We start from the raw sequence: 18,236 nt of genomic DNA, 5'->3' as shown, positions 1-18,236 counted from the left end.
TCCTCTAATTCTCCTCTAATTTCCAGAAGACGAGCAATAGGTTGTTCCTCACCCTCTCAAAGTGACTGATTTATCTTCTTTTTCGAACCAGTTGTTTATGTAATGACATCCATCATACCACTTCTGCTTAATTCCTTGTTTGTAATGTATTGCAACTGGTTCCTGCTTTTGTGTGCTTATATTCAAATGTGAATTATATTTACTCATACATATGCCTTTTCTTATGCTCTGAGTTCTTGAAGGGTAGGAATGAATTTGATTCATCTTGTCTTCTCTCTTCCTTTCTCTGCTCCCCACTCTCCAAGATGGCACACAATCTGATATAGGTTATACATGTACAATCATATTAAACACATTAGTCATGTTGTAAAGAAGAATTGGAACCAAAGGGGAAAACCACAAGAAAGAAGAAACAAAAAATAAAAAAAAAAAAGAAAAAGTAGCATGCTCTGATCTGCATTTAGACTCCATAGCTCTTTCTCTGGATGTGGATAGCATATTCCATCTTGAGTCTTTTGGAATTATCTTAGATCATTGTATTGCTGAGAAAAGATAAGTCTGTCAAAGTTGGTCATCACACAATGCCGCTGTTACTGTGCACAATGTTCTTCTGGTTCTGCTCACTTCATTCATCCTCATCTTTTTATCCTCCATCTCTCCTAGCACCTACCACTATGCACTGCACAAACTTTGAAACTTCAAGGGTTCATAACTTTATTAGTCTAATGCCCCACACCCTTCACTAATACAGATTGCAATCACCCTATAACATAGTAGATGGACTTCAAGAATTGCTATGGCTCAAAATGTATTCTTCTTGTACCCCACCTAAGAGTGACCCTCTCTGGCCCTCAGACAGTAGGCAATAAACATTTATTAAGCACCTACTATGTGCTAGATAGGGGCAGGTAGGTAGCACAGTGGATACAGTGCCAGGTGTGGAGTCAAAAAGACTCCTCTTCTTGAATTCAAATCTAGGCTCAAGCACTTGCTAGCTGTGAGACCCTGGGTGAGTCACTTGACCATGTTTGCCTCCATTTCATCATCTGTATAATAAGCTGGAGAAGGAAACGGCAAACCACTCCAGTATGTTTGCCAAGAAAACCCCAAATGGAGTCACGAAGAGTCGGACACAACTGAACAACAATAGTGACAAATGTGTGAGGCACCATGCAAAGCACTGAAGATACAATGAAAAACAAAAGACAGTCCCTGCTGTCAGAGTTTTTAGTCTAATGGGGGAGATACCAGGCAAACAACTAAGTACATCAGAGAAATTCTACTATGCTAGAATTAAAGGTAATTGGGAAACGCTTTTGTAGGAGGTAGGTTTTTAGCTGGAACTTGAAAGAAGCCAGGAGGCAATGAGGAAGGGGAGCATTCCAGGCATGGAAGACAGCCAGAGAGGAGTACATGGAGGGTATAACATGTAAAAAGACTGGAAAGATGAGGGGGGCAGTTGATAAAGAGCTTTGAAAAGCAAACAGAGGATTTTGTGTTTGATCTTGGAAGTGATATGGATCCTCTGGAGTTTATCGAGTAAAGAGATATCATGGTCAGACTTGCACTGTAGGAAGTCACTATACCTCGTCAGTCCTATAATCTCATCAGGTTTGGGAGAATCTGAGCTCTACTGACAAAGCTGTCAATCAGAATCTGATCTGTAAATCATCATAAAGCAGAGGTTCTTAACCTTGTTGGGTCTTGGACCCTTTGATGAAGCCTATGGTTTCCTTCTCAAAATGATATTTTTTAATTCATAGAATAAAATACCTAGATTACATAGGAAACCAGATACATTGAAATAGTTAGCAATTTTTTAAAATTCATGAACCCCACATTAGGAACCCCTACTATGAAGGAAAAGGATAATTTAATGGTTTAGGACTCAGGGTAGAAATTGATCCAATTTTAAGCAATATATATGACTTCAGTGGATGATACTGTATATAGCATCAATCAATCAATAAACAAGAATTTACTGAGATCCTACAATGTATTGGGGGCATAAGGGATGATCAGAGAACACTAGCATCTCTGTTGTGAAGGCTTACTGAGCCCTTTTCAGGGCTGCTCATTCACCTTTGGTGTCTACCTTCACCTAAGTCTCACCAGTAGCTCCAAGAAGTTGTATTATCCACAACGTCCACATCTCTGCACATGGGCTAAACCAGGTTGAGGGCAACTGGCAGGCCTCAAACCCACTGATGATGAGAGGGATGTCTGACTCAAGTATGTTAAGACTTTCCCCCAGTGCAATGAGAGGATGAGAACAATTTGTTCCAATGGCCATGAAAGTGGCTGAAGCATGAAAGTGGAACATTGGAGCCAGGAAGATGCCATGGCCATACCCTGCATCCCAGGCCATCACCGGTCATCTTTACTTTGGTCTTGCCACTGGACTTGGATGATTTCTGGCTGATGACTTTGTGCAATTCTGCCTCACAAATTCCATCCACTCACAAGTCAAGACATTACCCATCATGCACTATTTTACACCAATATCATGATGTCATTGGCTCTCTTCAGAAATGGAAGAAACAAGAACAACCATTTGTGTTAGGATAGTATTGGACATGGATAGTACCAGAAGTCAGAAGACTAAAAACAGCCCTACAAGGAAGGTACTGCTATTATCCCAATTCTACATTTGAGGAAACTGAAACAGACATTTAAGGGGTTTCTTAGGGTCGCACAGCTAGTAAGTGCCTGAAGCTGCATTTGAACTCAGGTCTTTCTGACTCCAAATACAGGTAGTCACCTAGCTGTTTCTAACTCAAATCAATTAACCTTTCTTTGATAATAGTGTTTTTCCTGTGTAAAATGAAAAGTTTGACCTCAATGACCTCTAAGGTCTTTCCTGCTTTATATTTATGATCTCATGAATAAAAATAAGCATATACAAAATAAAAATGAAGCAATTTAGGATGGAGGCACTAGGGATGAGAAGGGCCTCATGTGAACCCAGTTTTGAAGAAAACTAGCACTTCTAAGAGATAGAAGTAAGGAGGGCGAATATGCCAGGCATTGGGAGTAACCTGTGCTAAGGTGAAATGAGAGGCAAAAAGCCTCCTCTGGGTAGATCATAGATTGAATGAATGCATAATAACTCCCCCTCCTCACCTCTCCCCACTTCCAAACTTATTGTCCAGGTGTTTCCAGGTACCCCTCACCCCCACTCCTAATTCTATCTAGCCTACATATGTTGTCTATACCCAGTTTTTTACATATTGTATGTTTTACTAGAATTTGAGCTCTTTGAGGGCAGAGACCATGCTTTTTGCCTTGACTTGTACCCCTGGTTTAGCATAGTACATGGCACATAGCAAGCACTTAATATTTGTTGACTAACAAATAAGGCTAGAAAGGTAGCAGGTACTTAATAAATGTTTAAATGAAAGCATTAAATCCATCATTGTTTGTGGGAAAGCAACTTTGAGCAAAAGTTCTCCTGTAACTGCTATAATTAAAAGACAATGCAGTTATTACAACAGCCTGAACTGGGAGTGCTGGTAATTAGAATTAGATGGCTAGTTCAAAAGCAGCAGCCCCTGATTTCCATTGCAAAGCGAAAGATGAAACAGGAGCCATGTGTGAGCTCAGAGCATTCTGCCAATGGACTCTGACCAGCTGAGTCACCCATAGCTCAGCCCTCTCCATTTAAGGGAAGATGGTTATGCAACAACTCCCCCACGCTATGCAACCTGAATCCTGATAGGGAAATTGCTCTGAATTCCAGTGACCCTAGAAAAACCTCTAAAGCAAGACCCCCCCCCCCCCCCCCCGCATTCCTGAGCCTGATCTGCAAATTCCAATAAAGGAAAAGAAAAATTAGATAGTTCACAACTCTGGGACTCCCTGACAGAGAGTACTGATAGAGTTTTAAATAACACGGAGGATTATAAACAGGAATCCCTAGCAAGCAGACAAATTTAGTAGTTTGAAAAAGTAAATTAACAATTCTTACACAAGATCAAAATCAGGGGTGTATTTCTCCCCTCTCAGGAGATATGCCTGAAATAGGTAAGAAGTTAACAGAACTGAAAGAATCTGGTAAAAATTAAGACTGAAAGGATTATAGAGTTTGGAGCTAAGAAGAAGCTTTTAGAATCCCTTTTCTAATTCCTCTCATTTGAAGAAAACAGAAATGAATACTACCCAGATTTATTAGAAACAAAGCGCAAAATAAAGCTAGAAAAAAATCCACTGATCACCTCCTTAAAGAAATCCCCAAAAGAAAAGTCCCAGGAATGTCATAACCAAAATCTAGAACTATATCAAAGACCAAACATTGCAAACATCCATAAAAACACAGATCAGGCACTGAGGGAACACAGTCAGAATTACCTCAAACTTGGAAGCTAATAAACAAAGGGAAATACAATATTCCAAAAGACAAAGCATGTTGGCTTAAAAATTAGAGTCAGTTACCCCACAAAACTAGCATCACCCTGTAATTCTAAAGGGGGAAAGTGGATCTTTAGAAGAATAAAGGAATTTTAAGTTCCTCTGATTAAAAGACCAGAGCTGAATAGGAATTTTGAAATGTAAACACAAGAGTTAACAGAAACCTAGAAAGGCAAATTTATTGGAACAATAGGAAGGGCCTATATGATGATGTAGAACTAACATTCTACAAGTGTGAGAAAAAATAAGTGTCCTTTCAGAATCTTAATGTCTACAAAAATAAGAAAAATAGGATCTGGAGGTTGATTGGTATTGTTCTGAACTTTTGAAGAGTAGAAAAGAAAGGGAGAGTCAAAGTAATAGCAACGGAAGGAAGGGTGCCAATCAATTGAAAAATGGCTAAACAAATTGAGTTTTATGGATATAACGGAATATTAATGGACCATAAGAAATTATGAAACAGATAATCTTAGAGAATCTTAGGAATTATGAAACTAATGCAGAGTCAAGGAACCAGAACCATATATAAAAGAACACATTATAAAGAAAAGAATTTTTAAAGACTTGAGAATTCTGATCAATGCCATGACCAATCATATCTGCAGCAAGTCTGCAATGAAGCATGATACTCTTCCCTTGGAAAAGTTGATAGCCTTAGGGTACAGAAAGAGAAAGACATTTTTAGACATAGCTACTGTGTGGATTTGCTTTGCCAAATAACGTTTATCATGTTTTTTCTTTCTTTTGGTTTTTAAATTGAGGGAAGTAGCCATGTGATCCTGTGAAAGGCATTTAATATCTGCCTGCCTCAGTTTCCTCTACTGTAAAATAGGGATCATAGCACTTATGTGCCAGGGTTGTTATGAGGATCAATTGAGATAATAATAGCCCAGCCCCTGTCACATAGTAGGTACTTAAATATTTATTATCTCCCCCTTCAGCCTCAGTAATAGCGATGAAATGAGGATAATTGAAACATTTTTAAAAATACACACAAAGGGACAGAAACACAGACAAGCAGTACAGTTTTTAAAGTAATCCACAGAAATTATTATCTACTTTTTAAAAAGCAAGTGATAAGAAATATTCATAGATTCCTATACAATTTTATTTATACATTTTACTTTTTATATAGAAATGCTCTTTTTTAGTGTCTAACTTCAGAATTAGAAAACATAAAATTTTAAAAGAAAAAAAGCATGAGGCTTTTTTTAATAGTCTGCATGCTTAATTAGCATCAACCAAGTAACCTGGCTGTGTGACCCTCTTTGCCTCAGTTTCTATGTATATAAAATGAATGGAGAAGAAAATGGCAAACCACTCTAGGAACTCTGCCAAGAAAACCTCAAATGAGGTCTAGGAGAGTTACACATGATGGAAAAACTGAAAATACCTCTTAGTCCAAATGGTAAGGAAAAATTGCTAATGACTGAAATGTCCAAATGTGTCATTGTTACATCTAGATGTAGTAAGAGATCTTCAAGTTAAAGAGTACTGAGAAATAGCTAAAAAAATATTGTCAATGAAATATTTTTGTGTCATAAGTGACAAAAGAGGTGATTTCATAGTATACTGGGTAGAATGTGTATGTACTGATACAGAATGAAGTGAGTAGAAGTATTAGAATAGTTTGTACAAGGACAACAACTCAGTAAAGAAAAACAGTTCTGAAAGGTTTCAGCGTCCTGATCGATGGTTGAGACCAACCATGTCTCCAGAGGATCTATGATAAAGCACACCACTCACCCCTTGACAGATGATAGAGACAAGGTCCAGAAAGAGACACGCTTTTTTTTTGGAGATGACTGCTTTGTGGATTCATTTTGCTTAATTATGTTTCTTTCTCTGAGTTTTCAGTAGAGGGCAGTTAGCAATAGTGTTGCTCTCCTCAAAGAGGGTCATTCTAAAATTTCTCTAAATATACAGACAAGAATAGAAGGAAATTCAGGAGCAAGCATAGACAAGCAGGATAAGTTTGCAAGAAACCTGTAGAATGTATTATGCTTTTTTTTTTTTAAGTAAGCAGCATGAAACAAAGGTTCACTGTTTCCTACACAATGCATTTTTGTGTGTTCTGCTCTGAGTATGGAAATGCTCTTTTGGAGGTGTAGTGTTTATATTTAGATTTTTTCTAAAAAAATAAGGAGCACAACTACATGCTGAGGGTGTTGTAGAAAGGATTCTTGGAGAACAAGCATTGGCCTAAATTGTCTCTGAAGTTTCATCTAGGTTTTCGGTGCTATTTCTGCTCCAATGGAAAAACAACCCACTTTGCAGATGGCTTCATCTTTGATCACTTTGTGGTATCAGTTGTAAAGAACACTCATTAAATTTGGTGAATCTTTGATATTACTTGAATGATTTGAAGTTGCAAGAATTTACAATTTTACACTTAGGATTTATTTAGAATTTTGATTTCTAATATATCAACATTCCATCATACATGTCTTTTCAATAGAAATACATGCGGATGTATGACTTTAATTAAGGTTTATATATTAAGAAATTTTCCTATAAATGTATGCGATATGTTTACTTTGATACTTTAGTGGTGTCATGATCTCAGTGATGTGGGCACAACTTTCAAAGGTGCAGCCAGCAGGGCATCCTCGCCTTTGTGTCTGTGTGACTCTTCTCTAGGTCCTCCCATGAATCAGACACAGCCAGTCTACCCAAAGCACTGAAACCTTCCTCTAGGTCTTTTCTCATCTCATGAATACTAGCGACACATTTAGTCTGTCCATATGTTACCTCTTCTTTTTCATCATACTTAACCCTTTTCCTTTTCCAATTAACCAACTCAGACATTCAAACAAGGGTAAAGCAGGTTGGTAAGGGGACTAGAGACCTTGCCATAGAATGATGGAACTGAAGATGGGAAGACTTAGAAGAGAAAAGATAATTGTCTCCAAGTACATGAAAGAAGGATCAGTCTTATTCTGTGATTTGTTGTGATTGGCCCCAGAGACATATCTAGGAATAATAAATAGGAGCTGTAAAGGGAGATATTTAAGCTAAATGAAAAGAAAAAACTTTGAAATAATTAGAGCTACCAAAAGATGGAACAGACTACCTTGGGAGGTAAATGGTTCTTGCTCCTCACAATTGAAGGATCATAGAACTATAGATCTAGAGTGGGAGAGAACCTCAGTGGCTATCTAGTTGACCCCCTCATTTTACAGATAAGGAAACTGAGTCCCAGAGAGGTTAAGTGACTTGCCTAAGGTCACACAAGTGGCAGGATAGGATCCTAGGTCCCCTGATGCAAAAAGTCAGTGAATGACCACTTTTCAGAGATGTCAATGAAGGACTCCCTATTCAGGCTAGATAAGGTGATCACTAAGGTTTCCTTGAGCCCTGAGCTTCTTTGGCTTCATAGCATTGTGGAGGATCAAGACAGGTCATCTGGTCTTCAGAGGTGAAGAATATTGAGTGAACTGGAGAGATAGAGTGATCTATCAAGATCACACTGGTAGGAGATGGCAAAGCTATAGTTTTAACTTAGATCTTCGGATTTCACATGTAGTCTTCTGTCTACTATAGCAGGTTGCCTATTCTGACTACTTCCTACTCATAGTCAATATCATTTAAAAAAATATACAATGTTTCATGAAGGGAACGTTGAAAATATTGAATCTTCTCATGCTCTGTTGTATACATGGAAATTTTTTTTTATTTTCTCATTTTGTGTTTAAGTTTAAAATGAGTAAAAAAGATCTACAAAAGCAATATGCAACATTTCATCAACAGAAGGGCGTAGCATAATTTATGGGTTATGCTCATGTCTTGTGGGTCTTTTGTATCCTGTAGTATTGAGTTCTATACTAGGCCTATGTTGTGCAAACCATAAAACTTATGGGTAGTTGATTAATTTGAAATGGATCAAAAATGTTTTCCCTTTGGAAATGGGGAATTGAGATCCATGGTCCTTTCCAAGTTCTTCACTATCTCATACCATCAGAAAGGTTGTCAATCTAGGGTGAGAATGAGTAGGTAAGTAACAGAGTGAGAGAAGATACACCATTATCTTCCACCCTATACCAATGATTTATCCTTCACAGAGTTAAAGAATCTCAGTTTGAAGACATTTCAGAAGACAGCCAACCCAACCCATACCTGAACTAGAATTCTCTCTCCAACAGGCTCAGCAAATGAAGTCATCCAGAGAAGAGAAACTTTCTACCTCCAAAACTAGTCCTGTTTCTGAATGGACGACTCTAATTGTTAATGAAGATTTTACTTATGTCAAACTTGATTTTGCCTGTTTGTAACTTACAGTCATTGTTTCTAGTTCTCTCCTAGTGTCTAGCATAAGGCTTTCCCTCATTGAGCACTTAATAAATGTTTGCTAAATGGCTTATAAGCTCCATGAGGGAAGGGAATGTGTCATTTTTCCCGTCTTTGTATCCCTAGAGTTAGTGCATACAATGGCATATCATAGATACTTAAAACCATGCGTTGAATTGAAAAAATGAAATCTAGAGCAACTCCTCCTCCACATTCTGCCAGAGCAAGAAGACAAATTCAGTTGTCTTAAAACAATGCACTTCTCAAGGCAAGATTCCCAATGCATCCATAATGGAGGATTTGATAGCAAGCTCTTCCACATGCCTCTTTATCTCATGGCACATCTGGGGAGTGGTGCCTCAAGTAATGATATGTTTCAGGTCCTTTGCTAGGTCACTTACTTTGTACTTCTGAAATTAGTCAAGAAATGCTTGATGGGGAGGTTCAAAGCTCAGCATGCTTCCTCCCCCACATTTCTCACCATCCCCTACCCAGGCTACTCTTTCCAAATGATAATGTGGATTATCATTGACTAATTATTTTTTTCCACATAAAAACTGTAACTGATGTCAAAAGGCATTTCTGAAGGTACCATACAGAACCTAAGAGATTACTAAATAAAATAACTTCCTCAGTGAACCCCCATTTATCATCAAGAATGACAGAAATTAATCACTTAGAAAAGAATCCACTTGGATCATGTCCACAGATGACAATTTGGTCAAGAAAGAATGGCGGAGGCCCTTTGGGCAAACAATCTTGACGGAGAACATCTGTCACTAACTTCCCCACGGTTCTGATTTTAGGATCTTTGCTATTATCTTCATCAACTAATATTTATTTAACTAATGCACCTGGTTGCGTACTCTGGGCTGTACAAAGCAAGTCAAACATACTTGATCCCCACCCTTTAGTAGCTTACATAAGAAAACAGATGATATCAACAGAACTGCAAAGAGTAAACGATTACCTGTTCATGTAACCAAAAGAGGAGATGAATAAGCACGGGAAAGAAACCAACAAAGAAAAATTACATTTTTTTTTTAATAGGACAGGTGAGATCTGCTGTGTGTGTGCCCCTGTTCATATCCAAAGTTGGATAGGTGGGTGCTCCAATAGACCATCATAACAAGAGGAAAAGAAAAGTCAGCTCTCAGCTGGCAGAGCCTAGATGGGGTGGGGAACCTGCAGCCTTGCAGCCTCAAGTGTGGCCCTTTGACTGAATCTAAACTTCACAGAATAAATCCCTTTAATACAAGGATTTGTTCTCTAAAACTTAGACATAGTTAAAAGGTGGCACCCAAGGACCTAGAAGGCCACATGTGGCCTCGAGGTCGCAGGTTCTCCATCCCTGGCCTAGACACTATGAAACATTAACTACAGCTAAGGGTCTAGTTGCTATTCCCATGCTGAAGAAAAATCTCCAGTGAAATCAACACCTCTGAAGCTTGGCACTCAGGCCAGTAGATGCCACAAGACTGAAATAGCCTATTCCATTTTCCCTTCAAAACTCAGGGAGACTATTGGGTCTATTGTGAATATATAAATCATGAGCACATAGGACCTGGAACTAGCATTGCATTCCAGCCAAGGCCCCTGATTACTTCTACACCAAAAAATCCACCACCATATATTTTTAATGACTCAAGGAAGAACAAGATACCCAGCTTGGGCTAGACCTTTCCATGCCTACTCCTGGTACAAATCATAGGACTTTAGGACTTAGACCTAGAAAAAACCTGAGAGATCATGATTTAACCTCCTCATTTTCTAGGAGAGAAAAAGAATTCTAGAAAGGTTCAAAGTCACATAGGTGACAGTCACACACTTAACTAGCAGAATTAGAAGTCAAATCCAAGTCCTTCGACTCCAAAATCAGTGCTCTTCTACTTACTGTCTTTAGGATTGCTTATGCTTCCAATGTCTTTCCATGTCCCCATGCCTTTTTTTCCTATAAACTGCTTGGGATAAATTTAATATTTAACATCAATAAAACCAATTCAAATTTCTTTACAAGTGATTACATCTAAGTAGATGAATTTAGACACACAAAGTATCCATAACAACTTACCAATCACTCCCTCTGAGTTCCTACTAAAATTCCTTATCTTTTCATTCCCATTTACTTTTCCTTGTTCATAGTCACATAGTGTACTTTGTTCTTTCTGTTATGCTTTTTTTCCCTACATGATTTCAAAAAAGGTTATTTCTATTGTTATACATTTGAAGGAATTTTGAATAATTTTGATGGGTGGATGGGTGATATCTTGTTAAGAGGAGTCCCTAAGATATCATTTGGTTTTCATCCAAAATTGAAATAAATAAATATTTTTTCATCCTTTTTATAGTTCATTTTTATGCTCAGAATTCATTATAGTTTATCATGTGTGGTATGAGTTGAAACCTGTTTGTCATGATTTTGCTAAATTCATATACTAAATGATGAACTTTTTTATAGTTTTTGTTTTTTGTTCCTCTGCTCCAATTGTCTCTATTGTTGGTGAGTGCAGCCAAATGTAGGTACATTTAATTCTATATTTATGGTTTTATGTTTGTCCTTATAAAGATTGGACACATATCTAAGCATATTATCTCCAAATATCTAATGGTTTTTGTTGTTTCAAATGGCATTTCTTTTGTATGATCATTTCTCAATTTATTATTGTTAGTATATGAAAATTCAATTCATATTTGGGTTTCATCTTGAATTTTGTAATCTTGTGAGACTCATTTCAATTAGTTTTTTGTTGGTAAAAGTTAGATTTTTCTAGATGGGTTTTAATGTCACCTATAAATAATGTTCTGATCCTTTCATTTTCAATGCAATTCTATTTAATAAATTCTCTTACTTTATTGCAATTGCTAACATTTCCAAAATTGTTTCAAATGAAAGTAGTAAAAATTGGCATGTTCACCTTGTATCTGTCTTTAGTAGAAATGCTTCTAAATGTTTTCCATTATATGTTGGCTATTAATTTCAGATAGATAGAGGGTTTTTTTCCCAAGGGAAAAATCATTTTATTATTATTTTCCTTGTTTAAATTATGAACAAATATAGAGTTTTATATCCTATAAAACCTTTTATAGCTCTTTTTTTGCATCATTTAATCATTGTTTTCCTTATTTTTAAAAATTGTGAATAAATATAGGATTTTATATCCTATAAAATCTTTTTGTAGATCTTTTTTATCTATTGATATAATCATAGTTTTTAAGGTTTGTTTACATGTGATATTGCTTGATAGTTCTTAGTCCTGAACACTGATATATAATACCTGATGGCAAATAATTTTAATTTATTCCATTAATCATTCCATTAGCTAATATTTTATTCAATATTTTGTGCGGCTTTTTCATTAGGGTAAATTATTTCTTTTTTTATCTTTATCTTTGCCAGATTTTTATATGGACACCTCATTAGCCTGATTTCTTCCTTCTCCATATTTATGAATGATCAATGTAACATAGTCATCATTTGTTTTTAGAAGATTTTTGGTAGGAAAAACTGTCTGTGGATTTCTTTGGTTTGGTTTAGACTGTTTTTTGAGAATGTGAAAGGACAAGAATCCTTGATGAAATGACAGGAACTAAGAACAAAGGTCATCAGCTTTTCTCCTACCCTTCAGTTTTGCTAAAAACTCACTTGAGGTCATAGCCTACAGTCCAGCTGGAAGGAACTTTAATTGTGCTGTCTACTCTTCTTATCTTCATCCTTTCCCTGCTTTGCTATTTGTCCTTTCCACTGATCCCCAAAACTATCCTGGATGATTTGGAATTCCTTAAGAGTTACTTTCATCAATTCTTCACCAAAGAAGAATCCCAGGACCAGACTCTGGAGGATCAACAGCACTTCTTGCAGCATTTCTTCAGGCTGGAAGAAACTGGATGGTTGGATGAGCCCACAAAGGCTCATATAAGGCAGCCTCGATGTGAGGTCCGAGATATTGCTGACTACTCATTTTTTCTTGGGAAGAGCAAAATGAGAAATAACCCCATAACCTACAGGATGGATCATCAACTACCCAAGGGGCATGAATTGTAGGACAGTTGCAAAGGTCTTGTGGAAGACAGCAGAAGTTTGGAGGAGTGTGATACCCTTGAAATTCTGATGAGTGTATAAACAATATTCTGACACTGAGTTTGCTTTCCTGGCTGGAGATCATGGAGATGCCTACCCCTTTGATGGAGAAGGAAACATCTTAGCTCACGCTTTTGCCCCAGTTCCTGACTGCCAAGGAGCAATCCACTTTGACAGTGATGAAGAATGGTCATATTATGATGAGGGAATCTTCCTGGTTCATGAGATAGGCCATGCCCTGGGCCTGGGACACTCTCAGGATTCAGACTCTGTCATGTTCCCCAACTATCAACATCAAGACCCAAAATTCTTCAGGCTTGGGGATGATGATATAATAGGGAACCAGACCCTTTATTAAGGGAAAAAGAAAATGCCATATCCTGAAGTTCTAGACTTGGTGCACATGGATCCTTTCTTCATAGAAAGTGTAAATTTCCCTGACCCAGGAAGCAAACCAATAATTCATGGAGAAATGCTTCCCATGTTCCCTTTGATGTCTGCTGGACCTAAGAGCCAAAGTATTGGGGGGAGAGGAGTGGTCTAATTTAGAATTTGATCTCTGAATAAGAGAACACAAAAGAATGTTTTAAATATGAAACCAATGTCCATTTTCTACGGTCTTTTTTTTAAAGTATGTAAATAAATTGTACGTATTATTTGTAAAAAATAAAATAAATAAATAAATACCCACTTGAGATTTATCAGAGTTTCAAGGTAAGTTGTATTGCCTTTGCAGGTATTAACTCTAAAGGATATGACAGAAACTGAAGGGTAGATCAGGGGAAAAACAGTCTTGACAGCCGCTTGAGGGATCTTTCATATGTTGCCTGGCTGCTGCTGTGGATCTGACTTTCATAGAAAAGTTGAAAATTGGTTTAGTGGCTTCTAGAATGGTCCAGAAGAACCTTCACCTTGATTCTATCTAAGCCAAGAGATTTCAGCTGGGCAAGAGAGGCCGTGGTAGTATACCATCCTATGGTACTGACTGAGTTGGGTTTGGGATGGAAGATGAGACTGAAGAAAGCAATTCAGGCAGTGAGAAAGGAGTGGGTGGGAACCTTTGGGCACTGCCTGGATTGCAGGGGAGGAGTGGTTGGGATCAGAGGTATAAGTAGTATCAGGCAGTACTTGGAACAATGGTATCTCCGGAGTCATTATTTCTTCTCCCAGTTTTGAGAAGCCTCAAGATTTTGCATTGGTTCATAGATTTAGAGCTGGAAAGGAGCCTCAGAGGCCCCTCTCACTTTACAGATGAGTAAATTGAGACCAGGAGAGTTGAAGCAGATCTCCTTAGCTGCCTCTAATACTGGTGTCCTATTCCTGAGGACTTCTCCAGAAGATTTGTACTTATTTATTTGCTTACTAATTTTGTTGGGAGAGTGTCCTTTTCATGACATTGAAGTACTTTTGGTAGAGCTTTTCCCTGAATTTTTCCAATCTCACTATCTTTTCTAATCTTCATTTCTAATGCAAGTAATGACTTTTCGACAACACATTATCCAGCTGGTATGTGCCTTCTTTTTGGGGGGAGGGGCAAGGCAAAGTAAATGGGGTTAAGTGACTTGCCCAAGGTCACACAGCTAGTAAGTGTCAAGTGTCAGAGGTTGGATTTGAACTCAGGTCCTCCTGACTCCAGGGACTGTGCTGTATTCACTGCACCACCTAGCTGCCCCTAGGTGTGTGCCTTCTTTTTAATGTACATTCAGAGGCACCATTTTCAAGAAAGTTATGACTGTTCTGATCAAAAGAGGATAATAATGAGAGCTAACATTTATATAGCACTTATTACATGCCAAGTACTTTACAAATATTCTCTTATTTAGTCCTCACAACAACCCTGATCAGTAGATTCTCTTATTAGTCCCAGTTTTACTGTTGAGGAAACTGAGGCAAACAGAAGTTAAGTGATTTGCCCAGTATCACACAACTAGGAAGTATCTGAGGCTAGATTTGAATTCAATCTTCCTGACTCCAGTCCTCAGCCTCCATCCAATGTACCACCAAAGGCTACAAGAATAATATATGATCTAGAAAATTTCGACCCCTCTTTTAGGCATTATATGTAAAATAGAGCCAGAGATTCAGAGAGAACATACTAGCGACTCTCTGGTATCTCAAGTAACAAATTCCCTGGGATAAGAAGTTTTTCAACAAAGCATGGTTCAATACTAAAAGGATCAGAAGATCTGATCCCCTCAGGGACAGGACACCAGCATTAGAGGCAGCTAAGGAGATCTGCTTCAACTCTCCTGGCCTCAATTTACTCATCTGTAAAGTGAGAGGGGCCTCTGAGGCTCCTTTCCAGCTCTAAATCTATGAACCAATACAAAATCTTGAGGCTTCTCAAAAATGGGAGAAGAAATAATGACTCAGATGATGGTTATGTCTAGTAAAGTAAAAGGCTCAGTTTGCTGGTAAATGTTTAAAAAATTGGCTCTCTAGGGGAAATACAACACACTTTAAAGTTTCTCTGTTCCAAGTCAAAACAATCAACAATCAATCAAACCCTAGTTTGGTCAATTTCCAGAGTATAAATGCTCACAATTGAAGCTGGTTAGAGCTAACTCTGGCACACCTTTGCACAGAATACATTACCAGGTGACAACAAAAAATAAAATGGAAAGAAAAGTCACTTAGCAAGACTAGTCAAATAGTCCTCCATCTCTGCCAAGAAAGGATAGCAGTCTATTTTCATAATCTCTTCTCTTGGCCATGTTTGGTTATTTCAATTATGTGAATGTTGTTTTTTCCATTGACATTATTGTATACTCTGTGTCTCATTCTGCTTACTTCGCTTTGCATCAGTTAATGTATCAGGTAATGCATGGGAAGCCATGAATCTCTGTCTTCTTAATTTCTAGAGTTTCTTATAGTTCCATAATACTCTATGACATTCATGTCACAATTAGTTTAGCCATTCCCAGTTGATAGCTATATGCCTACCAGTGGGAATGCTGGGTCAAGGAATATGGATATTTTAATCACTTTCTTAAGATAGTTCCACATTGCTTTCCAGAATGATTAGATCAATTCACACATGAATAGAGATTTTCAATAAGTATAAAAGTTTTTTATTTGCAGTCATACATGTGATCACAACGTAATCACAGTGGTTGCTGTGTGATTTTTCTCTGGTTGTACAAAGAGCACATAGGCAAATGCCGAGAATAATCTGGGGATGGATGGGGGTGGGAATTGGGCAGAGATTCTGCCCAAGAGAGACTCTTCAATTTTCCACAGCTTAAATATCTCATAATGGCTCTCTCCTGACCTAGAAAAAAAAGCCAAGTAGGTCTGGGTATCTCATTCTTTTCACTCTTGCATTAACTTTCCTTTAAAAGGGCAATACACAATAAGTGTATTTTACACAAGCCAAACTGAAGCCATTGGGATATAAATTCCGGGTTTTATACCTGTCAGTCTCAAGAGAAGTAGGAAAAAACCATTCAAACAGCCTCTGTGACTGGCCAAGCCCATGACCTTACTGTGCTCTTCTAAACTGAGAAGGGAAAAGGAAGCTGGAGGTGTTACTGAGGACTTGTGTGGAATCGAATTCTTGGAGCTGCCTCTGCACTTTGTAAAGAGCGAGACTAATTACTGCACCAGGAAAGAAGTCATGCTTAAGCCTAACCAGCCCTGCCTAGACACATCTGCTTCCTGCCCCATGCTTCCTTTTGAACTGCTAACATAATTAGCTGATGATAAAATACAACATTTTTAGCAGGCCAATGCTTGAGAAATTTTGCTCCCAAAACCTAACTAAGCATCTCAACATACATACTCACAAGTCTCCATCTGATGTTGAATTATGGAGAAGCAATTAACTCGGTGTGCAAAACATGCTTGCTTTTTAAAGAAAGGACAAAAGGCTTTGGATAGCCCCTAGTCATACAAAAGGCCTAATGCATTCAAGTAACTAAACACTCATGCGACATGGCTCCTCTGACATTGTCACCACCTTCATTTAAGCTCTCATCACTTCGAACCTGGTCTATTGCAGTAGTCACTGGTTGGCCTCCCTGCCTCAAGTCTCTTCTCTAATCCATCCTCTACTAAGCTGCCAAAATGACCTTCTTAAAACACAGTTCTGACCATGTCATTCCCCTACTCAGTAAATTCCAGCGGTTCCCTACTACCTCCAGGATTAAATATAAAATCCTCCATTTGATTTTTAAAGTCTTTCATAATCTATTCCCTTCCTACCTTTCCATTCTTTTTACATTTTACTACTCTCCATATAGTTGGCCATCCACTGACATTGATCTCCTTGATGTTCCTCAAATGTGATTCCTGGTATCCTGACTCCTGCATCTTCTCTGGTTGTCCTCCATGTATGGGATGCTTTCCTTCCTCATTTCTGCTTCCTGCCTTCTCTTCAGATCCCACTTAAACTCCTATTATCCTGATCTGTATCTATATCTCACCACTGGACCCAGACAGCTCTGGAGGAGACAATGAGGCTGATGACTTTGCACAGCCTTTCCTCACTTAAATCCAATTCACTTGCAAGTCATGGCATCACCTTCCTGATGTCATGGTCCTCTTCAAAAATGAATGACAAATAACAACCACAAACTCCCACCTTCTGTAAGAAACCTTCCTGGTCCCTCTTAATACTAATGCCTTTCTTCTGAGATTACTGCTACTGTATCCAACATACACACACACACACACACACACACACACACACACACATATACATATATAGCTGATACACAGCTGCTTACATGTTGTTTCCCCAGTTAGACTGGAAGCTTCTTGAGAGACATTTTTACCTTTGTAAAGAGTGCTTAGAACCCTTCCTGGTACACAGTAGGTGCTTCATGAATGATTCTTGACTCTGCTTGATCTGATAGTGATACAACGACAAAAATGAAGCAGACCCTTATTTCTAGGGCATTACAATTTACCTGTGGGATAGAATATGTAGAAAGGTAATGAAATAAGTATATGCAAACTGATTTTATATATATATGAATATGTGTCCCTAACTTTGAACTCTTGAAACATTTTTCTAAACGGCACAAATGCAAATACTACTGTGTTTAATTTATTCTTTATGGCCTGAATCTAATCCTTCCTTCTTAAAAATCCTTCCCACACCACCAAAAGAAAAACAACTCTAGACCTTCCTCTTCTCTGACTTGCTTTTTATTTAGATATAACCAATGGACCAACATCTCAAAGTCTGGGTTTACGTGAGTCAGTTCAGAAAAAATAGCACTAATTTTGGAGTCAGAGAGCTTAGTTCAAATCCTCACTTTGACATTTAGAAAAGAAGCATTTATTAAGCACCTACTATATGCCAAGTACTCTGTTAAACCCTAGGAATTTAAAGAAAGACAGGAAAAAAACTAGCCCTATCAAAGAGCTCACATTTTAATGGGAGAGAGAAGGTGAAAACTAATTATGTACAAACAAGCTATGTACATAATAAATTAGAGCGAATTAACAGAAGGAAGAT

General features: G+C 37.9%; 1 pseudogene; it reads left to right on the top strand.

Annotated features, from left to right (window-relative positions):
- Positions 1–2,576: 2,576 nt before the first annotated feature.
- Positions 2,577–13,130, top strand: LOC140522966 (matrix metalloproteinase-26-like; annotated as a pseudogene).
- Positions 13,131–18,236: the final 5,106 nt, after the last annotated feature.

This window comes from Notamacropus eugenii, chromosome 2, assembly GCF_028372415.1.
Source record: "Notamacropus eugenii isolate mMacEug1 chromosome 2, mMacEug1.pri_v2, whole genome shotgun sequence".
Lineage (NCBI taxonomy): Eukaryota > Metazoa > Chordata > Mammalia > Diprotodontia > Macropodidae > Notamacropus > Notamacropus eugenii.
This window is presented reverse-complemented; position numbering and strand designations above follow the sequence as displayed.